Genomic DNA, 26,207 nt, shown 5'->3' on the forward strand with positions numbered 1-26,207 from the left:
GAGGGGGAGAGGGGAGACTTTCAAGTCCAGCTAGATAAATGCTGATGCCATCGAGGTTTGTCCGCCTGGCACAACAAATTTTTCTATGAAGCCAATTCAGGGTGTGGGGGCAGGATTCAGTGGAAAACTATTCTCTTTACTCTTCCAGTTCCTCACTATCCTGTCCAGACAGAGAGCTCAAAGAGTGTGTCTCACCTCTATCAATGGCATCTTGGCTCTCCTTACTGCTAAGCAAACTATTAATTTCATTGTACAGCTCCCCATCCCGATTCGCGGTTTCCCCAATCGGTTATTTGCAATTTTTTTGCTCCTTGATTTTTAATTCAGAAACACTGCCCCAGACATTCCCCAGCCCTTACTTGGTGGTCTAGTGGCGACACAGGGCAGAGGCAATCGTCCTACGCTCCTGCCCCGTGCAGAGCCATCATCAAAATGGCTGCCGTGAGTTCCCGCTGTAGTCTTGAGACTACAACGGGAACTCACGGCAACCATTTTGATGATGGCTCTGCACGGGGCAGGAGCGTAGGAAGATCACTCCCCCCGCATTGCCGCTAGACCACCAGGTAAGGTCGGAGATGCAGGAGGGAGGTGGGGTGGGTCAGAGCTGGCCCAAAAAATTATTCGCGATTTTACCTATTCACGGGCTGACTCTGCCCCGCAAATACTGACGGTCTGCTGTACTATAAAATTTGGTCCTACAGAACACATGCCCAAACAGATTTGCATGCGCCACCTTTAAATTTTTTTTTTAAATTGCAACTGTCTCAGTTTCTTGGAACGAAAGTTCACGTGTCTGCTTAGACTACTGCAACGTACTTCTCTCAGGCCTCCCGCGCACCATCTCTCACCTCTTCAATCTGTTCAAAATGCTGCTGCGCGACTCATTCCGTGAGAGCTGCCGCTATTCTCACATTACTCCTCTCCTCAAGTCGCTTCATTGGCTCCCTCCCCATTTCTGAATACAGTTTAAATTCCTCTTGCTAACCTACAAGTGCGTTCGCTCTGAAGCCCCCCGATATCGCTCCTCACTCATCTTCCCCATGCTCTCCCCCGTGATCTCCGCTCATCGGGCAAGCCCCTCTTATCTGTACCCTCCTCTTCCACTTTCAACTCCAGGCTCTGTCCCTTCTTTCTTGCGACGCCGTATGCCTGTTCAAATCCACGCTAAAGGCCCACGTTCTAGAAACTGCTTTCAACTCTTAACTTCCCCTCACTGCTGTCAGATACCTATAACTACTGTAACCTCCCCAACCCTGAAATGTCCTGTCTAAATTAGATTGTAAGCTCTTCTGAGCAGGGACTGCCTATTGCATGTTAAAATGTACAGTGCTGAGTACACCTTTTAGCGCTATAGAAATAATAAATAGTACTAGAAGCAAGGGCAAAGAAGGCCTGGGATCTATAGCCCCGGCACTCCCAGCAAATCAGGGGTTAAACTCACCTTTCACTTCTGGAGATTTGTGTGGCATTCTATTTGATTCAGGGAGGAAAACAAACAGAGGCAGATTGCCTAACAGACGGAGAGGATGAAAAATAAATCAGACTTATATCTCCAGGGGGAGTCTCCTGGTGGAAGAACGGAGGGCCAACGTTCACACAAGAAAAGTCCATTAAATTTTTATATACATTTTCAACGTATACATTGTGCTTTTTATTCTTTTTTCCCCCATAAACAAGCAGGGGAACCTCATCGGAACGGTCTCAGTAGTTTTCACAGCTGTCAACCTATGTGTATGTTGATGAACGAGATACCAAAGGTATAAAGAGGAGATTTCTCGTGCTGCAGTAATGCATTATGAATATAAACAAAGGGCTTCTGGCTTAAACACGCTTTGGTTTATCTTCAGCTGCCAAGGGGAAAAGTTAGAGCTTGTGTTTTATGCAGACCATCTGATTTGTAATATTTATTCTAAGGAAACAAAATTGCAGTCCAATATAGTTATACCATTGACCTGACCAGAAATCCGATGTCTTCTGACAATATGACACAGCAGATTTAGAACAATATGACACAGCAGATTTAGAACATCTACTGCTGAGGTGGGCGGTGCTTAACCCCAAGAGTTTTCCAGTTCTCATTCTGCATCCTCTGAAGAACAGAGTCTCTTTTCTCGTTGACCAAGGATGTTTCCTTCAAACAAATAAGGGCAGAGATCCCAGGTAACCAAGGCAACTGGCTCACTCTTTTCACAAAGATACCCATTCCACTTAGCACCTCTAATGGCAAGGAGAAGTGTGCCTCTCAGGATTCTGGTTGCAGTGGAGTTGGGTCTTTCTCTCACAGTGAAAGCAGAACTGACAGTAAACTGGCTAGGACCAAAAGAACATATTTTCCGGTAACTCTGGAAATATGAGTTACTTGTGAAAAGCATAATCATAATACTGTATACATTTCCCTACTCTAAGCCAGAAGTGGACAAAAACACTTTTACATGAAGAAAGGTGCATTATTCCAGTGCATTTGTATGTATGTTCTATCTAATATCTTCACGATATGGGTAATTTTTCAAAGAACTCATGTAAAATCTGTCGTACATGCAGGAAACAACTTTTATAAAATTTCTTGCAAGTATGTAAGTATACAAAGCATATGAACTACAAAACTGCATTTACCTTTAGGTCATCTGTACAAAGGTGTTCCCAGGGGTAGATTGTACGGAGCTGGAATGGATTTGTATATGAATTGCCTGTTTTATACATCCTAGCAGTAATCTGTGGTACTACTTTTAGGACTCAAATTACCAAATAAGTACAAAATACCCAAATCCTCCTTTTCTCAAAGATCCTACACCCCCTGGTTTCTTTGGTGTTTTGTTTTGTTTTTCTTACACAGGCTGTACAAAATGCCCTTATTTGGCAGTTTGATCCTTGGTGGTAGTACCACAAAATTACCTCTAGGGGGCCAAGAACACCATTTTGAATCCAGAGCCACAATGAGCAGGAGTGACTGGGGATTGCTCCTGCTCCCACTAGAGCACAAGAGGCATCTGGTAAGATCTAGGGGTGGGAGGTGCTTGTTGTTGGAGGGGGTATTGTTGCCAAGGGTCATTGTTGCCATGTGGGTGGGTGTGTGGGGGGAAGAGCTTCATGTCAAGGATGGGTTGATGCTGCATGGGGGCTTCATGTTGGGGAGTGGATAGTTGGAGGAGATGCACTGCTGTTACAGGATGGATTGAAAGATGCAGAGCTTGTCTTCATGGGCGGTTGTAGACATGTCAAAGGGGGGGGAGAGGTGCGGTTTGCTGCTATATGGGTGTAGGAAGGATTGGGAAGTTTGTGGAATGTATTGATGTTGAGAGCAGCAATTTTTAAAAACCTCTCCCATGCATAGTGGTGTACCTAGTATATTTGACACTCGAGGCTGATCATTTTTTAACACCCCCTCCTCTATAAAAAAAACAAAAAAACAACACTTTTAGTAATAATCTATGAATCGCACAACAAGGATGCACTTAGGAAAAGACAGCATCTTAAGCACTGCAGTGAGCACTAAAACATTGATACACCCATTGTAAAACTAAACAAGCCAGATTAATCCTGCACAGTCAATCCTAACAGAAAACCATGTCCTTTTCATTCATAAAGAACATAGATACACCCTCTGCCCAGTATGGATTAAATAATCACAAACTAAAAATAGAAATATGTAGACAAAAGTTAAACTGAACCACCAAGAAGCCAGACTCAGCATACAATGCAACACCACAGAAACAGTGACATGTGTCCCTTTATACTGTGCAAAATATAAATATAGCAGTTGTAAATTTGGGAAAAAAAACCTGACAAATAACATTCACCACTTTACAAACTAACAAATAGAAATAAAACAAAAAATGTAAAATAAGAAAATACCATTTTATTGGACTAATCCTTTCAATTATACAACTTATACACCCCTTGGATCCCGAAAACTATTCAGAAATTTCAGCTATAAATCAAAAATTGGAACAAATTCAAAACTGGTTAGATACAAATAAACTTGCATTAAATATAAACAAAACAAAATCTATTCTGTTTACTTGGAAGAAAGAAATAACACTCATTAAACCTTTTTATCTTAACAACATTCAAATTAATTTGGTCCCCTCTGTTAAAATCCTTGGTATACTGCTTGACGCGAATCTATCATACCATGACCATATTTCCCTCATAGTTAAAAACTGTTTCTATAAACTTCGCCAAATTAGGTCAATCTCTAAATTCCTTACCACATCATCTTTGAAAAAATTAATCCATTCTTTCATAATATCAAAAATCGACTATTGTAACGCTTTATTTCTAAACATTACTAATAAGGAGAAAAGGAGACTACAAATCATCCAGAATACAGCCGTAAAATTAATTTATAATGCAAAAAAGTTTGACCATGTTTCCCCTCTCTTGAAAGACGCGCATTGGTTACCCATTGGTCATAGGATCATGTTTAAAATAATGTTTCTTATTTTTAAAACATTAGCATCTAATGAACCTCAATTCATATCCAAACTATTAATTCCTTATAAGCCAAAACGCTCACTGCGATCATCGGAACAAAATCTACTTTCCGTACCCTCATTAAAGATTATTGGGACTAGAAGACTGGATATTTTTACAGTTATGGGCCCTCAATGGTGGAATGCTTTACCACAGTATATTCGATCTGAACTAGATATTGTAAAATTTAAAACACTTTTAAAGACTTATTTATTTAAAGATGCCTACGACTTTTCTTAAATATTTTGAAATTTTTTCTCTTATATGGTGCTCTGGTTTTATAATACCCTTCCCATTGTTCTTTCCTTTTTTTAACTATACCCAAATATTGTAACTTTTATCCCCATTCCTTAATCTCATGTGTGTGTTCTTTTAATTTTGTAATTTGAATTATTTTGTAAGTTTCTTCTATTTAAATTGTAATATGTACATCGCCTAGAATCTGTAATAGGCGATTCATCAAAAACTGAATAAACTTGAAACTTGAATTAGCTTTCAGAGGCCAAAACCTCTTTCTCCAGGCCAGTACAGTTAGGGTTACCATATGGCTCCAGAAAAAGAAGGCACCACAAAGGAGTCATGAGAATGAGATGTCAATTATTGACATCTCATCCTCATGAGTCCTTTGTTGTGCCTTGATTGTCTCGTCGTTGAGGCCTCCTTGGGCTCCCTTTTTGGTGTCCAGAAAAAGAAGGACAGATTGAGACTTAGATGTCTCAATCTGTTCTTACTTCTACTGCTTTCAATAGAAGCAACCTGGATGTCTCAATCTGTCCTCTTTTTTCTGGAGTCATATGGCAATCCTAATATACAGTATACTGTTGTTACAGTATCTTGTCCTGACCTAAGGAAGGGGGTTTTAGTTTCCGAAAGTTAGTAAAAAATGTATTAAAATTAGTCCAATAAAAAGATTACCTTATTTCCATTTTCTATTTATAAACATTTATCAAAACAGCTACAATACTATTTTATTCTAAAGCAAAAATCCATTTTTTTCTACCTTTTGTTGTTTCTGCTTTAATCATCTTCTCTTCACTCTTTTCTTTCCATCCAGTGTCTGTCCTCTTTCCCCTTCCATGCAGCATCTGCCCCCCCCCCTCTCTTTCTCTCTCTGCCCCTTCCATCCACTGTCCACCCTCTTTCTCTGCACCTTCCACCCACTGTCTACCCTCTCTCTTTCCATCCAGTGTCTGCCCTCCCCTCCTTCCATATGGCATCTTTCCTTTATCTCCTTTTCATAAACTATCTACCCTGTGTCCCTTCTCTCCTTTGTACATGATTCATTACAGCTTCACCCCCTCTTCATTTTTCTCTCTGTCTATACTCTCTCCCCTATGCTCTGGCATCTCTCTCTTCTCCTTTCATTCTTTTCTTCCCATCCCACCCAACTGTCTGGAATCTGTCTTATTCCCTTTCATCTCTCCCCTCCATGCTCTAGCATCTCCTCTCTTTTCTTTCCCACCCTCCCTCCTTTTCCCCTGGTCTGTCATCTATGCCTCCTTCCTTTACCTCCCTCCTTGACCTAGCATCTATCTCCGCTCCTTCCATCTCTCCCTCCACCTCCATGCTCTGACATATCCTCTCCTTCCTTACCTTCCCTCCTGGTCTGGCATTTCTGTCTCCTTCACTTCCCTCCCCCTATGCCGTGGCATGTATCCCTCCCCTCTGTGGTTTGGCAACTCCATTCCTTCCTTTCTTTCCCTCCCTTCCCATGATCTGGCATCTCTCTTTCCTCTCCTCTCCCTTCCATGGTCTTCCTTCTCCCTACCTCCTTCCCTTACCCCAATCAGGTCAGCATTTCTCTCCCGCTTTCCTCCACTCCCTCCCTCTCTCTTTGTCACACCCCACCCCCAGTCAGCAGCACAGCCTTCACAACTTGCTGCTCTTGCTGGCTTTGGGCCTTCCTCACTGCCAGTCCTAACCTACTTCCAGCAGAGAAGAAGACCTGCCGCCAGCAAAGCAGAAAATTGTGAACATTTCCAGAAGAAATTCCCAGAGTTGGACAATGACACCATCCCTCACTCAGAGCACCCTCTTATGGGCTGAACCCAGGGCTCACTATCCTCCCCCCTACCTTTGGTATGCTATTGCCCATGTATAAGATGGAGAGAGAAGGATACTCTTTTCCCCTTGTTCAGCTTTTTAAATCAGAACTCCCTCTGGACATGCCAGCAAAATATAGAAACATGATGGCAGATAAAGGCCAAATGGCCCATCTAGTCTGCCCCTCCGCAGTAACCATTCTCTCTCTCTCTCTCTGAGAGATCCCATGTGCCTATCCCAGGCACTCTATAGAAACAACCAGTCTGCCCGTCCGCAGCATCCACTATCTCCTCCTCTCTCTATTGGCTAAGGCTTTTAACATTTGCATTTCCTCTTCCTATAGGCTAAGACTCTTTCTTGTACAATCTCTCTGGAGGCTGAACTGGCGGAATCTTGCATCTCTGATAGCTTCAGCTACAGGGCAACTAAAAGATGATCCCTCCCATTTGGGCTACCTGCCCAGGAGCTTCCTGACCTGCTCAGTTTGTTCCTGCAGCTTTACTGCATGGTTGAAATTAATTCTGCTTGTGATTTGTTTTCAATTCCTAGTCTTTTATATTTATTTTGCAGGTTTGCCCACGTGCTGCAGATGAACTCTGTGCGAGTGATCCTTCGGTGGGAGATCGCAGATATTTTATAGTTTGTCTTCTTCTGGAGGGTGCTCTGTAAGCCTAAAACTGCAGTAAGCCTTCTCGACAGCCTGCAGATTGGATCGGGTCTCCAGGTTTGGGAGCCATCTCTCCCCTGGTTCGTCAGCAAAGGGGTAGAGCGCAAGCTGCTGCGGTTCCGAGGAGGTACACCAGGATTGGAACCAGGTGTCCTGGTGGTCGTGATCTGAGGTGATAGGGAAGATGAGGCAGCCAGAAGATCTGAAAAATCCAGTTTAATCAGCTGCTGAGGTAATGATCTCCTTATGCTTGCACTGTGTATTGCTGGCTGCCATTGAAATGCATTGCAGCACATGCCTCTGTGGTGTCTTTGAGTCACAGAGTTTGCCGATTTGGGGGTTTTGGGGGTTTCCCTGCATGCCCTGGTCACCCCCTCCCCTGTAAAATCCTAAAATCACCGTTTTTAGCATTTTCCTGCATTTTTAATGGCCGTTTTTCTGTCAAAATCTGCACCCTTGGCGGCCATCTTGGATTTTCTTTAAAGTTTTTAAAGCTGTATGATGGTAGATAAAGGCCAAATGGCCCATCTGCAGCATCTACTATCTCTTCCTCTCCCTATTGGCTAAGGCTCTTAACATTTGCATCTCCTCTTCCTATAGGCTAAGGCATTGTGATGTCATAGAGCTTTATGGTTATAGAAACATAGTAAACTGATTTTTCTAGGGAGTTAATATTAAATATTCTGTGATGATATAAATTGAAAAAAACCAAATCCAAGGAGGAAAACAAGGTTCAACTATCTGCAGTGAAAAACAATCCAGAACAAACAAAGCAAAAAACTGCAGACCTTGTACACGATGCAGGCAGGCTTTATTATGACAAGTAAATTTAGGTTAAAAACCTTTTACCAGGTGAGGGACCCAACACGGTCCGTGTTTCGGACTAACCTTCGTCAGGGGTCCAATTTTGGTAAAGCAGAAAATTATCAAAAGAAAAAAGCCTTGGGTGATTAGCCGATAGGTGACATGCTGAAAAAACCGCCCGAGTGGCGGTTTTTTCAGCATGTCACCTATCGGCTAATCACCCAAGGCTTTTTTCTTTTGATAATTTTCTGCTTTACCAAAATTGGACCCCTGACGAAGGTTAGTCCGAAACACGGACCGTGTTGGGTCCCTCACCTGGTAAAAGGTTTTTAACCTAAATTTACTTGTCATAATAAAGCCTGCCTGCATCGTGTACAAGGTCATGATATAAATTGATACACTCTATTATCACAGCTCTAAATATATAAATAAAGAAATAATTGTGTAAAGTGCTCAGACCCATTAACCAAAACTGTTTGGTGATCTCACTAAACTATGGTTGCCGTTGGGACCATCATTGCCTTTACTGTCCCATTGCCACCTGCTGTTACCATAATACTGTTCAACTAAGGATAACCCTAAATGAAGGTAACGTATCTGAAGTGTTGATCAGGAGGCTTCTTGTTGGATATAACGGCAGCCATAGAATGAATTGGTATAAGTGCTAGCGCTCAAAAGTACTCATAGATAGAAACAGTTGAAAGCCATATTTGAGAAACTGGGCCCCCCGACTCGAGTTTCGCACTCTTCCTCAGGAGGGGTCACTTCTAACCCAGAGGGCAACATAGTCCGGCCTTTGTTGAGATAGTTTATGAAAATAATTATTTATTTATATATATACATATTTAGAGCTGTGATAATAGAGTGTATAGAAACATAGTAACATGATGGAAGATAAAGGCCAAATGGCCCACCCAGTCTGCCCATCCGCAGTAACCATTATCTCTTTCTCTCTCTGAGAGATCCCACGTGCCTATCCCAGGCCCTCTATAGAAACATAGAACGTGCAGTCCTGGAGGAATAGCTTAATGGTTAATGCAGTGGGCTGAGTCCCTGGGGAACAGAGTTCATTTCTCACGGTTGCTTCTTGTGACCTTAGGCAAATCATTTAACTCTCCATTGCCCAAGGCATAGAATTTAGATTATGAGTCCACTAGAGACAGAAAAAAGTACCCACAGAAAGTTCCCGACCCTTTATATTTACTAACTCATGGACATGCCATGGCCCTCCCAGCGTCTATTCTCCCCACACCCAACCCTAGTAGGATCTTTACCTCAATCACTAAAACTTTTCATACATTAACATCTTAAAGAATACAAGAGAAACAAGCAGACACATTGTTGGTATAAAACGAGACCCCATTTTGTTTATTGTAAACAATGAAAATGTTAACTTATCACAAAACAAAATCTTTCCCCAAGCTACAACAGAGAAAAGATAATTAACAGGTGTTGTTTTCATTCCCAAAGCCCTGCCCTGACAGCTAGGGCCTGAGGATGACACAGACCTCCATGCCCCCAAATGAGTCACCTGACCCATCAGAGTCTGATCAGGCAAATGCTCAGCAAGCTTTGTCTCATATAACCACTCTTCACCCCAATGGAACGAATAGCCCTGTAGCTCAGGTTTCTGCCTCTGTGACAACAAACCTGAGTCAGTTCAGAGGAAGGCTGCTAAAATGGTCGGTATTTATCATAAGACATATGGGGACAGACTTAAAGATCTCAAGGGAGGGATGCCGGATGAGAAGGTATTTGGTGGTGGGGAAATCAGGGGAGGGGGCAGGGAGAAGAGGAATTGGGGGGGGGATCCCCTCCTTAATTTCTGCCCTCGGCCCCAGCAGGTCTAACCCTGGCTCTGCTGCCCCTGCCCTATGGAATGCTCTGCCCTAGTCCATTCACCTTGAAGGCTCTTACCCCAGATTTAAATCTGAACACAATACATTTGTCTTTCAAGATGAGTTTGCCCCTTGAACTGTCCATCACTGGCCGAGGGGAGATATGATTGAAGTCTACAAAATCCTGAGAACATAAGAACATAAGAATTGCCACTGCTGGGTCAGACCATTGGTCCATCGTGCCCAGCAGTCCGCTCACGCGGCAGCCCTCTGGTCAAAGACCAGCGCCCTAACTGAGACTAGCCCTATCAGCGTACGTCCTTATTCAGCAGGAGCTTGTCTAACTTTGTCTTGAATCCCTGGAGGGTGTTTTCCCCTATGACAGACTCCGGAAGAGCGTTCCAGTTCTCTACCACTCTCTGGGTGAAGAAGAACTTCCTTACGTTTGTATGGAATCTATCCCCTTTTAACTTTAGAGAGTGTCCTCTTGTTCTCCCTACCTTGGAGAGGGTGAACAACCTGTCCTTATCTACTAAGTCTATCCCCTTCAGTACCTTGAATGTTTCAATCATGTCCCCTCTCAATCTCCTCTGTTCAAGGGAGAAGAGGCCCAGTTTCTCTAATCTTTCGCTGTACGGCAGCAGGAGTGGAAGGGGTACAAGTGGATTGATTTTTCACTCCGTCAAAAATTACAAAGACTAGGGGACACTCGATGACATTACAGGGAAATACTTTTAAAACCAGAGAATAGTTGAGCTCTGGAACGCATTGCCAGAGGTTATGGTAAGAGCCGATAGCGTAGCTGGTTTTAAAAAGGGTTTGGACAATTTCCTAGAGGAAAAGTCCATAGTCTGTTATTGAGAAAGACATGGGGGAAGCCACCGTTTGCCCTGGATCGGTAGCATAAAATGTTGCTACTTTTTGGTTTTTGGCCAGGTACTAGTGACCTGGATTGGCCACCGTGAGGATGGGTTACTGGGCATGATGGACTATTGGTCTGACCTAGTATGGCTGTTATGCTCTTACTTGTGCCAAGTATAGGACAATCAAGCCATTGTAACATCACTGATGAAGTTGGCTCTGAGGCATTATGACATCACAATCTCAGCTCTGGAATGTTGCTCTCATTGGGGTTCCGGAATCTAGCTATTCTTTGAGATACTGGAATGTTGCTACTCTTTGGGTTTTGGCCAGGTACTAGTGACCTGGATTGGCCACCGTGAGAATGGGCTACTGGGCTCGATGGACCATTGGTCCATATGGACCATTGGACCATATGGCTATTATGTTCTTATGTGAGCCAAGTATAGGACAATTAAACCATTGTAACATCACTGATGAGGTTGGCTCTGAGGCACTGTGGAATGAAGCATTATGACATCACAATCTCAGCTCCGGAATGTTGCTCTCATTGGGGTTCCAGAATCTTGCTATTCTTTGAGATGCTGGAATGTGGCTACTCTTTGGGTTTTGGCCAGGTACTAGTGACCTAGATTGGCCACCGTGAGGACAGGCTACTGGGCTTGATGAACTTTTGATCTGACCCAGTAAGGCTATTCTTATGTTCTTATCACTGCCTTTTGGTGTTAAAAAAATGCATTAAAAACCCTCCATAAAAGCCATACTGGGTCAGACCAATAGTCCATGTAGCCCAGTATCCTATTTCCAATAGTGGTCAATCCAGGTTACAAATATCTGACAGTGATGCAAATAGTAGCAGCATTCTATGTTACCAATTCCAGGGCAAGCAGTGGCTTCCCCCATGTCTTATCTCAAAAGCAGATTATAACCTTTCCTCCAGAAACTTGTCCAAACCTTTTTTAAACCCAGCTACGCTAACCGCCGTTACCACATCCTCTAGCAACAAGTTCTAGAGCTGAACAGATTGTGTTATGTTTGAGTGATCAGTATCCTATGCTGCTCTAATCTTTTTTTATTTTCATTTATAATTACTTCCTTTCAATTTATTTTTAGCAATTGTAAACCACTCTGATGGGCCCCTCCACGAGCGAGTGGTGTGTCAGGATTTCGTAAAAAACACCAAACTTGAAGATAACACGCCCGAAAAATGGATGTATGTTGAACTGGTCAGTGATCAGAAAAGATCTTTTAAATGACTTATTTTCAAGGTACCGAACAAAACGTTCTTGCCTTAATAATAGAATCAGCAACCTTCCCATCCATCTCCTCAAAAAATATCTATTAAAGAAATATGTTTTTTATGTGCAATAGAATGTCATTAGCTAATAGGGTTGAGTCACAACATTTATACTGCACAGAGCACTCTATTTATCTAATACCAAAACCATCTGGAAAACATACTAATCTTTTAAAATGATATACAACAGACTAACTACCTCAATGTAAGCAAAGCCAACGCTGCAGTTTGAAAACAATCAGCAGGACCAAACATGCAGTAAATTCTGAGGTCTTCGGCATTATCTTTTTTAATCTGGCACCATTCATCCGTACATCTATACACAGTCATTGAGGCAGTAAACACAATTACCAGTGGTCAGAAATTCAATGCATAAGAATACCTCTTTTTTTTTTTTTTTTGCTATCAAGACAAACTACTGGATTGCCCAGGTAAGGACTTTGCAGCCACATAGAATGAATACAATAGATCAATGGATTCCAAATGTAAATAGGACAATCAGCTCTAGAAAGCTCGAGCATTCATCATACGGGAGAAATAAAGGCCATGCTGTTTTTACTGATGTAATTAACATAATGCAGTATAATATATCAGAGCTTCCACCAAAATCCTATTATTTGTAACAAAATAGGCCACTTGTGTTTTCCATTTTTCTGTTTAGCATAAAAGCTTCTTCTAAAGAAAGATTCCCTGGCCCTGAAAAAGGACTTTGGCATCGCAAATGTCTCAATATTTGCTACAAATAAATGATGCACTCGCCCCAGGAATTCGCCAGACTGTTTACAAACATTCAGCTCTTCTGGGGGTACTCAATTACTAAACTTTGCAGTTAGCGCGGTTTAATGTGGGATTTTTACACATGGTGGCTGCACATTTTGTGTGGCATCTTTTGGGAGCATTCCCACTACCCGCCTCCCTCCATATTCTCAGGGGTTAGGGGCAAAGCCGGCCTGCAAATAAGAGAAATTTGCAAATAACTTCAGGGCCGACTCTTGACCATGAGACTAGCAGGAACTCATGGCAGCTAAGCATGTTCATGGCTCAGCACAGGGCAGAAGCGTAGGAAGATCGCTCCTGCCCTGCCTCACCGTTAGACCACCAAGCTTTAAAAAGTAAGTTGTGGAGGGCTCCGGGATGTGGGGTGGGTCAGAGTCAGCCCTAAGTATGTTGTGGAGGGGTCCGGGAGGCGGGAGGGAGGCAGGCTTGGGTCAGAATTGGCCCTAAGTAAGTTGTGGAGGTTTTAAAAAGTAAGTTGTAGTGAGGTCCCATAAGGGGATAAAAAACCGTGAATTTGTGAGTGCCAAACCTGTGACTATGGAGGAGGGTGTGTATTTTTATCACAGGCCATTTGTTAATGTTCTCAACACATCAGAAGGTTTTCACCACAGACACTTTCATGATTAGTTGGGGAGCTCACTTGATGGCCTGGACAGACTTGCACGGACTGTGTCCCATACGTGATGATTTGGTGTAGGATTGGGCTGGGGAAGGCATCGATGGGAACTCCACTAACTTGGAACATGAGGATATTACTGGCCAGACTCTATGGTAGATATCCTGCAAACAGGATGGTTGGATAGGCTGGAATGAGCTTGGATGGCGTCTTCAGCATTTGGAACCTAGGACAATACCAGGTGGACTTTACAGTCTTTGACCCAGAAATATCAAAGAAGAGACAAGTTAATTTAATCATGTATTTTTAATGGGTATAACTAATGGGCAGACTGGATGGACCGTTCAGGTCTTTATCTGCCGTCATTTACTATGTTACCTGGCAGAAAACCAAAGAGTAGCAACATTCCAGAGCTGAGATTGTGATGTCATAATGCCTCATTCAAGCAATGCCTGAGAGCCAACCTCATCAGTGATGTCACAATGGCTTGATTAGATGGCAACGTGAGCATTTGGAACCTAGGACAATACAAGGTGGACTTTATGGTCTATGACCCAGAAATACCAAAGAAGAAACAAGTTCATTTAATCATGTATTTGTAATGGGTATAACTAATACGCAGACTGGATGGACCATTCAGGTCTTTATCTGCCGGGATTTACTATGTTACTATGTTCATATACAGGATTCTTGGTCCCCAGAAGAAACAGCTCTTCACATTAGCCTCTTAGCATTATGAGCAAACAAGGGGTCGTAGGATCTTACCACCTCTTTCAAGAAGCAATCCATATATGGATTTGAGCGGCTGTTCAGGGAATTCTTAGAGCCGGAAAACAGAATGTTCTAGTGGGCAAATTGAGCAGAGTCCTCCAGTCCTATGAATGGCCTCTCAGAACATCTGTGCTTCAACAAATCTTCCATCAGACTTAAAGATTTCAATATACTGTATATATTGTACTTCGGAGGAAAAGTGGGAGAGGGAAGATATGATAGAGATGTTTAAATAACTACATGGCATAAATACGCTTGAGGCGAGTCTCATTTGAAAGGAGGCTCTGAAATGAGAGGGCATAGGATGAAGTTGAGAGGCGATAGGCTCAGGATTAATCTAGGGAAATACTTTTTTTTACACAAAGGGTGATAGATGCGTGGAATAGTCTTCCAATAGAGGTGGTGGAGACAAAGACCACGTCTGAATTCAAGAAAACATGGGACAGGCACATAGGATCTCTTAGGGAGAGGAGGAGATAGTGGATGCTGTGGATGGGCCATTTGGCCTTTATCTGCCATCATGTTACCATGTTTCTATAACCATAAAGCTCTATGACCTCAGAATGCAGGTGTTAAGAGCCTTAGCCAATAGGGAGAGGAGGAGATAGTGGATGCTGTGGATGGGCCATTTGGCCTTTATCTGCCATCATGTTACCATGTTTCTATAACCATAAAGCTCTATGACCTCACAATGCAGGTGTAAAGAGCCATTAGCCTATAGGAAGAGGAGATGCAAATATTAAGAGCCTTAGCTAATAGGGAGAGGAGGAGATAGTGGATGCAGTGGATGGGCCATTTGGCCTTTATCTGCCATCATGTTACCATGTTTCTATAACCATAAAGCTCTATGACCTCAGAATGCAGGTGTAAAGAGCCTTAGCCTATAGGAAGAGGAGATGCAAATGTTAAGAGCCTTAGCCAATAGGGAGAGGAGGAGATAGTGGATGCTGTGGATGGGCCATTTGGCCTTTATCTGTCATCATGTTTCTCTGTTTCTATAACCAATATACAACAGATGTCAGTAATCCACTCACATGAAAAGGTCAGTATTCAATAAACTGTTAACCATTCTTATTAGACCTGTTATTTAGTCATGTTTTGAGCATATTAATTTATGCAGGAAAAGGCCTCAGAGTTAGGGAATACTATGCTTATGGACTCAATGGCATTAAGAACATAAGAACTGCCATCTCCGGATCAGACCCATGGTCCATCGAGTCCGGCGATCCGCACACGCGGAGGCCCAGTCAGGTATTCTTTGCCAGCGTACATGTAGTATACATAATCATTGGCCAAAAACCTGCTTAGTGCATTTTTACTATTCATATTTTACTTATAATCTTTTTGTCCTTTTTTTTACCCTTTATTTTAAACTATAACTTGTGACTAATTCACTCCACAATGAACATCTGAATAAAGACCACTTCACAGTTTGAAGAAAGCTAACAGAAATGGACTTATCTTTAGTCTTTTTAGTTTTTTTTTCGTAAATTTCATATACTCTGTGCCGTCTCAGACTAACGGGGCCAGAACCGGAGTTTTTCCACGCTCTCGGAGCTAGAGCCCGAACCGACGTGGCCGGCGTTTCGCGGACCGTTAGTTTGTCCGCTGCTTCAGGGCCAATTTCAGGGCACACTGGTATCTAAAAATTTAAATCAATACAATAACTTGTCAGAAGGACATAATTTTTAAAAAACAGTACCTAATTTATTCTAGCAAATTTACTTACTGCCTCTTAGTGTTCTGTCAGAAATTTTCAAACACCGGCAAGATGGCACCATCGAATACTCCACCCCCGCTCTTATCCTATTGGCTCTGTGGTTTAAAGGTCCTAAATATCTCTGTTTCTATAACCATAAAGCTCTATGACATCACAATGCAGGTGTAAAGAGCCTTAGCCTATAGGAAGAGGAGATGCAAATATTAGGAACCGTAGCCAATAGGGAGAGGAGGAGATAGTAGATGATGCAGATGGGCAGACCGGATGGGCCATTTGGCCTTTACATTTTTATGTGCAATACCTGCTAAGAGTTCACACAGGGCCACTTACTGCCTCCTATTTAGAAAGTGATAAGTCATCCCGTATTAACTCTGTGTTAGCTAGTTAGCGCATGGTAACTATAATGTGCCAGCTGCCTAATGTTTCCATGCCCTCTCGCCACCCATGCTATGCCCCTGAGGAAAAAAATAATCTGAAATATGCAGTATTACGTGATTAACACATGGAAACAGGCAAACTACGGCAAAGCCCCTAAATGTGGTTGCACGGTAGCCTAAACCTGTGCTAAGAGTTGAATGCCCTTTACGAGAGGCTGATGGAAAGTTCTCAGCCCAACCAAAAAGAGAATAACGTGAATATGGTTCCATTAATGATCTGAAACAGTGTCAAAACACAGAATTTCATTTCTGCAAATTAGCCCTTAATGAAATCAGAAAAACACTCTTTTCAGCTAGAGTGGCCAAAAATAACGCTCAGAATTTAGGAAGTCGGACGGTTGGGCCGAGAACTTTTCAGCACCCCTCTCTTAGCTAAGATGGCCTCCAAAGGAACAAAGTTGAGTTCAAGCCTGCATGTAATTGGTTTGTTGGGCTTTTCTCTCTTGGAACTATCTAAGTCACAGAATCGGATTGACTGGTTTGGATGTTTACATTGTATTAGGAAAACTTGATATTCAGGCCAAGTACCGTGTTTCCCCGATGATAAGGCAGGGCCATCAAATAAGACAGCCCCCCCTTTTTAGAAAAAAATGTAAAATAAGGCACCCCCCCCCCCCGCAAATAAGCCACCCACCGATACCCGCGCTTACCCGAATCGGGTGGTACCGTGGGTGACTCCGTGTGGTCCCTCCGTCTACCGTATTTGCCTCCATGGCTGCGTGCCGCGCCTCGTCATGAAGTGAAGAGGAGGAAGTGACAGGACTGCAGCGCGCGCACGTGACTCCGCGCAAGGAAACACAGGCAGCTTCGGAGACTGCAGGAGTTTGTTCACGGCCAGAACATCCAATACAGGTAATAAAATTCTGGGTTTTTTTCAACAATAACTGTGTACTGTAGTCTTCTTCATGGGTAAATAAGGCATCCCCCCGAAAATAAGCCCTAGAGCATATTTTGGCCTTCCAAAAAAAATAAGACAGTGTTTTACCATCGGGGAAACAGGGTATTTGCCCTTCACAAGGTTTGAAATTGTCGCTGTGAATTTCACCCATGATGCCTCATAGTAAATATTTTCACTATCCAAAGTCAGACACACTTTACTGGAGAACTTGCCCTACATTTATGGGTCTGCATTTATCTCCTTTTCCAGGATGAGAATTTGGAGAGATGCATTTCCATAGGTAAAGAAAGAAGCAATGGAGCAATTTTCTAGGGAAGGGACATGATCTAGTTTTAATACGGCTAGTCTTGAGTTTTGAATGACCATCTTAGAGCTCTGTGATATGCTATAGTTTTGCTTGGTTCATTGGTTGTACCTATTAAAAACGCCAAAATGGATGGATGTTTGGGAGCCATTGACAAAATTCTGTAAGGAGTGATTGTTGATTTTTGCCCTTTGATCATACATGTCCAGGGTGGGTGGGGAGATACTTTTAATTTGAGTGCAATTGTTGGATATGTAGAAAGGGGGAGATGATATCTGTAGTTGTCATAAAATATAATTTGATAGAATTTAAGTGCTGTTAAAGTGTAAAATGTCTGTATAATATGTTGCACTTATTTTTGGCTTTTAAATGAATAAATATATATAAAAAATATGTATATATACAGTAAAACCTTGGTTTGCGAGCATAATTCGTTCTGGAAACATGCTTATAATCCAAAGCACTCGTATATCAAAGCGAATTTCCCCATAAGAAATAATGGAAACTCAGACGATTCATTCCGCAACCCAAAAACTTTAATACAAAATGCTATATGTACTCGTATTGCAAGACCTCGCTCGTTTAGAACAGTCACGTCACTCCCGCAGATCTTTGGGGGGGTCAAGTTCTGTCGTCGGTTGGGGTTGGGCACCCTCCTGCCGTGATAGTCGGGGGTGGGGTGGGTTGGCCTACCAGCAGGAAGGGTTGAGAACCTTCCTGCCAGCGATTGTGGGTTTTGTCAGCAGGAGGGGTTGGGCACCCTCCTGCCGCAATCTTCGGGAGGGGTTGGGGAGGGGAGACTGGCAGCCGTAGCTGCAACCACTATACTAATCGCGGCAGGGTGATCCCTTGCCGCGATTAAGTATAGCGGCCACGTCTACTTAACATGTAGGCCAGCATTTTGCTGGCCTACATTGTTAGCGTCTCCCGCTCTACTAGAGAGGCGCGTAGGGCCGCTTAGGTTTGCCTAAGGCTACCGCCTAGCCTTGGGCGAGCTTAGGCGGGCTTGCGGGCTTCCCTAGGCTCCCTGAGGTGCCTTAAATGTTTAACCCTTTAATTAGCAGGTGGTGAGACGACTGCTATACATAACTTGATGCTGAACGAGAGAAACAGGGCCAAGGTATTTGGCGATCGTAAGAGCCATAGAAGACACATGTTGCTTCTGAGCAGTGGCGTAGTAAGGAAGGGGGGAGGGCAGTGAGACAGTCTGCCCTGGTCGCCATCTTGGTGAGGGCGCAAGCACCTCCTCTTCACCCCCCCCCCACTCCTTTTAAGCCTCCCACCACCATAAATTTTTTTCACGGGGTTTTACGGGTTTCCAGCAGTGATGGGCATCTTGAATTGGGCCCCCTATCTTCTAAAGATAGGGATGATGAGGTTTAAAATATTGACCTTGTGCATCTATTCCTTTAAGAAAATGTACAGCCAGCTCTTTCGTCCCATTTCTAAATCCTATAAAATATCTGAGTGTCCCAACCTCTCCCAGCTATCAATCCCTTTTTTTTTTTTTTTTTTCTTTTTAAATCAATATAGCTAAAAGTTCCAAGCATCCTCCTAATCCCTGATCCATCAGTTTGGCTCAAAGGGCTAGATTCACAAAGCAAACTGATCGTGTACCGATAGGTTTGCGACCCCTTTGAAGCCAGATTTCCTTCCTGCACTATTCACTAACCTCTCCTGCGATCCGCTTTGAATCCATGCATGCAAATGAGGAGAAACGCATGCAAAGTGGACAGGGACGCGATTCATCAACCAAAATTTTCAAACCGACTGGGCCGGCCGACAGTGGCGTACCTAGGGTATGTGGCACCCGGGGCCCATCATTTTTTGACACCCCCCCCATGTAAAAAAATATTTTTTGTAATGACCATGAAACGGAATAAATGGTCAGAATAGAAACAGGCAGTGAAAATTTTCTTTTATTCCAAACATAACATAACATAAATTATGTCTGAATTGTCATGACATCAGAAGTACATATGGAGTAGTTGCAGGTCATGCTTGGGACAGTTCTGATTGTGTTAGTTCGGTTTTATGTGTTTTTTGAATAGAAGGGTTTTTATTTCTTTTTGACGGTTTTGTAGTCTGTGGTTGAGGTCAATAGGCTGTAGAGTTGGGGGTCGAGTGTTGCAGCTCGAATGGCTAGGAGGTTGTCGAACAGTTTTTTTCTTTTGACGTTTTTGGTTGGAGGGTGTTTGAATGGTGCGTGAGTTCTCCTATGTCTGGTTGAGGTGGATTGAATTATTTAGCTGAAGAAATTAGTTACCCCCTCATCCCACACACATTAATTCTCTTCCATTTTTATTCTCATTATATAAAACACTTATAAGTTCCCAGAAAAAAAATACATTAAAATAAGAAGTGAAAACAAAGGCCCCTACAGATGAGAACATAACATAAGAATAGCCTAACTGGGTCAGACCAATGGTCCATCATGCCCAGTAGCCCATTCTCATGGTAGCCAATCCAGGTCACTAAAACCTGGTCAAAACCCAAAGAGTAACAACATTCCATGCTACCGATCCAGGGCAAGCAGACACATCCCCCATGTCTTAATAACAGATTATGGACTTTTCCTCCAGGAATTTATCCAAATCTTTCTTAAAACCAGCTACATTATCTGCTTTTACCATAACTTCTGGCCACTTCATTTTTAAGTTTAGATCTTTCCTTCCAAACAGAGACCTTGCTAGATGTTAAATACAGCACAAGGAAACTTCACACGGACTTAGCTGTGCAGGAAATGTAAATCTCCTCATACACCCACCATATAGTGCAAAAATGTGCAAAGGTCTGGTTTTTTCTTTCGATCACTACATAGCCTAATGCCACACAAGCAGCGCTGTTACAAACTTGTTCTGTAGGTCAATGCTAAGGATAACAAAGTTTCCTTCCTTGGACCAGAAGGAGATACTGATAAACCACTGGAATAGATCCCAAAACAACACCCAAAGACCCACTCAGTGTGTGAACCAGTTGAGTGGAGTGGACTAACTGGGGGGTGGAAATGGGCCTGGAGTTTGCTCAGCAAAATTTCCCAGACCACCTCTTCCTCTCAACACATTGACACGCTGCCACCACCACTACTAGGAACACCTTACCGGGTAGACCAGCAATGCTATAAACTTTATAAAACACATTATTATATTTTCTTATAAAGCACATATTTTAACTGAACTCTCTGACATCCTCAGCCTTTCCATTCACAAAAATAGAAGAAAGAAAAGTTCCCATTTCCTGCTGTCTCATGTTCCCGGCCTATACAATATTTTTCTTCTGCAGACCCTTCAAAAGTCTGACCAAATCCTCATTTCACTTGCATTATAAAGTACTGAGGATGCCTTCTCTCCCCAATCCCAGGTCCTAAAGTCTAAGACAGTAGCGCAAACTAGTGCTGCCAGATTCAAGAAAAAAAATTTCGATTCGATTCAGCCTATTGAATTGGTTTTTCAATTCGATTTTCCTGCCCAGTTGGGTAATTTTTTTCAAAAATCCTGGTGGGTTTTATAGCTTTTTCACCCTTTGGCTTCTCCTAACCACACTGGCGCTGTGATGTAAATAAAATAAATAAACAAAAAGGACTTTTCCTCTCTCTGTTAAATCCAACTCACGTTTGCGGTCTAACACCACCTCTGGCAGGAAACACATTTCAAATCTGACATATTGTAATCACAAAACAGAAAATAAAATAAATTTTTCTACCTTTTGTTGTCTGGTTATTTTTCAAATCTTTTTGGTCCAAGGCTCTGGTTTTCTTCTGATAACTTGCTTGCCAGAGTCTCCTTCTTTCTTCTTTCTGCATGCTAACCATCCATCTGCCATCTCTGTCCTCCCTTTCCATTTCCCTTCCCTCCCCAGGAAGTCTGGTATCTTTCCTTTTTTTCATCTCCCTCCACAGATCCACCTTTTCTTAACTACTCTTTCATCCGGCATCTCTCCCTCCTTCCCCACCACCCCAGGATCCACCATCTCTCCCTTTCTTTTCCCAATTACCCTCCTATCCAGTATCTTTATCCCTCCTCCACACCATCCCTTGTGTCCAATTTCTCTCCTTTTCTGTTCCTTCCCTCCCTAAATCCCATGGTCCATCATCTCTCTCCCTCTCCTCTATTTTCAGACCCATTATTTCTTCCCGCCCCCAAAGTTTGGCATATGCACGTCTCTTTGAACACCCCCTTCCCTCTGTGTACTTCTAAACCAGTGTCCCTCCTAAAGGCCTGTCCCCCCCTTAAAGGTTTGCATCTCACCCCCGAAGGCCTGAACCCCCTTGAAGGCCTGTCCCCCCCTGAAGGCCTGCACCCCCCCAAAGGCCTGAACCCCCTTGTAGGCCTGTCCCCCCTTGAAAGCCTGTCCCACCCCCTTGTAGGCCTGTCCCCCCCCTTGAAAGCCTGTCCCCCCCTTGTAGGCCTGTTCCCCCCTTGAAGGCCTGCCTGCTTGTCCCCCCCCTTGAAGGCCTGTCCCCCCACATGAATGCCTGTTTCCCCCCATGAAGGCTTGTCCCCCCCTTTAAGGCCTGCATCTCCCCCTGAAGGCCTGCCTGCCTGCCCACCCCACCCCGAAGAACCACCTGCCCGCCCCACCCCGAAGGACCGCTTGCCCCCCCCCCCTCCGACGTCCGGTTCTTCCCCTCTGGCCTCCCCACACCATTTAGAGTAGCGAAACAGCCTGCAGCAAGATTGCGATGTCAGCGATCTTGTGCTGCTTGTGCTGTCTTCCGCTTCGGACACGCCCCCTTCCTCTGACGTCAGAGGAGGGGGGTGGGATCGCGGTGGAGGAAACAGCATGAAGCAGCGCAAGATCGCTGACATCACAATCTTACTGTAGGCTGCTTCGCTACCCTAAATGGTGCGGGTGGGGGGGCCAGAGGGGAAGATCCGGACTTCGGGGGGGGGGGGGGGAACGGACGCCAATGACCAGGCCGGGAGCACCACCTCAGGGCGTGCACCTACGGCGGACTGCCCCCCTCCCCCGCCCCCTCTTAGTACGCTACTGCCGGCCGATCAACCCAAGAAGCGACTGCTGGGGACCAGTCGAAAACATCTTTCTGACTCTCCAGCTCCATAGAAGCCCTGCTCTCTATCCCGATCTGTATTAACTGCTGCTGCTGCTTTTGGCTCTCCAACAGGGCTGGAGTAGTTTCTCCATGTTTCACTGGCAGCCCCCAAGCATACTGAGTACCAGAAAAAAAATTCTGCCTATTCGGCACTGCCCCGATCTGTCTCCTGCCCGCTCGCCCCGAATGTCACTCTGCACTTCCCCGCATTGCGAGCCCATGGTTTTAACCCACGGGTTTAAAGCGGGTTAAAATCAAGGGCTCGCTGGGCTACAAAAGTTTTTTTTAAAAGTTAAAAAATAAAAATAACACATAGCTCACAGGGGTCTTGACGCATGCACAGACCATCTACAGATGGTCTTCACATGCGCGGGATCGCACAGTAGCGATCCGTGTAGGCCAGATGAGGGCATTCCTCTGAGCGCCCTCATTTGAATATTTTCAAGTTGTGAAATCGTCGAGCAAGATAGGATTGGCCACGGATCGCCCAGGAAAAACGGGTTAGTGAATCTAGCCCATGGTTAGAACATAAGATAGCCTTACTGGGTCAGGCCAATGTTCCATCTAGCCCAGTATCCCATCTTCACGGAGGCCAGCATTCCAGAGCTGAGACTGTGATGTCATAATGGCTCATTCCATCAATGCCTAAGAGCCAGCCTCATCAGTGATGTCACAATGGCTTGATTGTCCTATACTTGGCTCACTTAAGAACATAATAGCCTTACTGGGTCAGACCAATGGTCCATCTAGCCCAGTATCCCATCTTCACAAAGGCCAATCTAAGTCACAAGTACCTGGCAAAAACCCAAATAGCAGCAGCATTCCATGCCACTGATCCAGGGCAAGCAGTGGCTTCTCCCATGCCCCTGCCATTTAAATTTATCTCAAAGTCTCAAGCCAGTCACCAGCCAGATCCCAATTTATCAATTTAGCAAATTGTCCCAATATTCCTCCACCAAAAGCCCCATGCATCTATAGGGGCTCCCTAGTGAGTAGTGGGTTGAAGGAGCAATCCCCATTCAGTCCTTCCCTAGACAGAACAGTACATGCATTGACATGACAGCACATTCTTTGCTGGCAGGGAAATACAGGAGTATAAGTAGGCCAGAAAAATGATGGAGTTCACAGCTAAATGCATAGGGTTACCAGATATCTCCTCCTTTTGAGGACATGTCCGGGGGTCCGGACGGCTTTTCAAAACCTGGCACTTTGTCCGGGTTTTGAAAAGCTTTCCTTCGGGCAGGAGGGCATCCACGTATGCGCGGATATGACGTGATGACATCACAATGTCATTGCTTCGTATCCACAAAAAAGAGAGAACAAAAAATACGAAACAAGTAAAAAACAACCAGACTGTCAGTTATCCAAGGCCTCACTTTTAATCCAATAAATATAGCCTCTTCCAGGATAAACAATATATTTATAGTCTTTCAATTGAATAATTGGTGCAGAGACGTGTATAAAGATTGCTCAATCCGATTCATGTGTAATAATTTATGGAAGCACTGCCCCTGACGAAAAGTGAGAAACGGTTGAGAACCGTCGGGCGAGTATGATATGTGCTTTCCTTTTTTGGACATTGTATGCACGTTCAGCACTTTATTGGTTTAATAACCTTTTGCACAGCACCAATTATTCAATTGAAAGACTATAAATATATTGTTTATCCTGGAAGAGGCTATATTTATTGGATTAAAATTGAGGCCTTGGATAACTGACAGTCTGGTTGCTTTTTACTTGTTTTGTATTTTTTGTTCTCTCTTTTTTGGAGATTTCAGTTTTTTGAACATTTTTTCTCTTCAATTTTTTGCTCATTGCGTCGTGTCCGGGCACGCGCAGGTGTCCTGCCTGACGAGAGCAGGCAGTGGGGGGGGGGGGGGGGTGATTGGAAGCGGGGCTGGGGCGGGCTTGGGGGTGGAACTGGGGTGTGACGGGGCGGGGATGGATGGGACTTGTCGGGTCTAGGGGGTCCAGACGGAAAATCTGGTAACCCTATATATGCATAACTTATAAAACAAAGTAATTTACATGTATAATTAATCTATTGTAAGCGCAGGCATTTACACCATCTCCATGCCTGATCTCTGCCACCTACAGTGGAGTGTGCAGCCTATGGACTGGCTTCCTTGGGTAGACCCACTCTTGCCATTGGAAGCTAAGCAGGGGCAGGCTTGGCTAGTACCTAGATGGGGACCACTGTGGTACTGTAGGCTGCAGGGCCCTATGTTGGGCAGCAGCAACATAGTGGAGCCACATACTGCATGGGAGAAGGCAACGGCAAACTCTGCCATTGCCTATCGGTTAATAGAAGATATAATCAAGTAGAGAGAACGCCAACATGAAGGCTGGTGACGGATTTAACAACTTTTAAGTATTTCACTCCTCCTGATGAAGCCAATGGGGTGAAACTCAGGACTGGGTAGAGGAGCAGCATGGCACTATTGCACTTTGATTTGAATGACAGAGTCACTTTAATTTCACCAATCAAGAAGAAAACCTTTTCAAAAGAATTAGATCGTGGTACCAACACCAGGACCTTCGACTATAACTAAGATAAGTGCTATATTTCCTATTTCCTATTTAAAGGCTTATCACTGGCTACAGTGAATTACAACAGATAAAGTGTGGTGGGTCGCTCATTTGAGATAATAACAGTATACCAAAATAGGACATATAAGCGCAATGATGGTCCTGTGATAACTTACTTTGGTTTCCATGTAGGATATACAAGACTGAGCACTTATGATAATATATAAGAACATAAGAAGTACATAAGAAGTTGCCTCCGCTGAGGCAGACCAGAGATCCATCTCGCCCAGCGGTCCGCTCCCGCGGCGGCTCGTCAGGCCCATTGCCTGAGCAGTGGTCCCTGACTATTTCTATAAGCTACCTCTACTCCTATCCCTATAACCCACGTCTACTCTTATCTGTACCCCTCAATCCCTTTGTCCTCTAGGAACCTATCCAAACCTTCTTTGAAGCCCTGTAACGTGCTCCTGCCTATCACAGCCTCCGGGAGCGCGTTCCATGTATCCACCACCCTCTGGGAGAAAAAGAACTTCCTAGCGTTTGTTCTAAACCTGTCCCCTTTCAATTTCTCTGAGTGTCCCCTTGTACTTGTGGTTCCCCATAATTTGAAAAATCTGTCCCTGTCTACTCTTTCTATGCCCTTCAGGATCTTGAAGGTTTCTATCATGTCCCTCCTCTAAGTCTCCGCTTCTCCAGGGAGAAAAGCCCCAGCTTTTTCAGTCTGTCAGTATATGAGAGGTTTTCCATACCCTTTATCAGCTTAGTTGCTCTTCTCTGGACTCCCTCAAGTACCGCCATGTCCTTCTTGAGGTACGGTGACCAGTACTGGACACAGTACTCCAGATTCGGGTGCACCATTGCGCGATACAGTGGCAGGATGACTTCCTTCGTCCTGGTCGTGATACCTTTTTGATGATACCCAACATTTTGTTTGCTTTCCTTGAGGCTGTGGCGCACTGTGCCGATGCCTTCAATTTTGTGTCTACCATTACTCCCAGGTTTTTCATTTATATAAGTAAGAAGGTAAAATAGTTCGTAATAATCTATTTAGTAGAAACTCTGCCTTGAAACATCACAGGGAGGATTCCTCACTGTGCATGGGTCAGTGGTAAACCCAAG

At 43.9% G+C, this 26,207-nt stretch overlaps 1 long non-coding RNA gene across 3 annotated transcripts in view; it reads left to right on the plus strand.

The window, feature by feature from the left end:
- The window catches only part of LOC117364501, a 189,452-nt gene that overhangs the window by 147,455 nt on the left and 15,790 nt on the right, over positions 1-26,207 (plus strand). For 2 of the 3 annotated variants that reach the window (XR_004540261.1, XR_004540263.1), the window contains exons 2-3: positions 7,087-7,415; positions 11,800-11,912. This is a non-coding gene — a long non-coding RNA (uncharacterized LOC117364501). The remainder of the gene's footprint in view (positions 1-7,086; positions 7,416-11,799; positions 11,913-26,207) is intronic. The other variant, XR_004540262.1, reaches the window with a different exon arrangement.

This window comes from Geotrypetes seraphini, chromosome 8 (genome assembly GCF_902459505.1).
Source record: "Geotrypetes seraphini chromosome 8, aGeoSer1.1, whole genome shotgun sequence".
Lineage (NCBI taxonomy): Eukaryota > Metazoa > Chordata > Amphibia > Gymnophiona > Dermophiidae > Geotrypetes > Geotrypetes seraphini.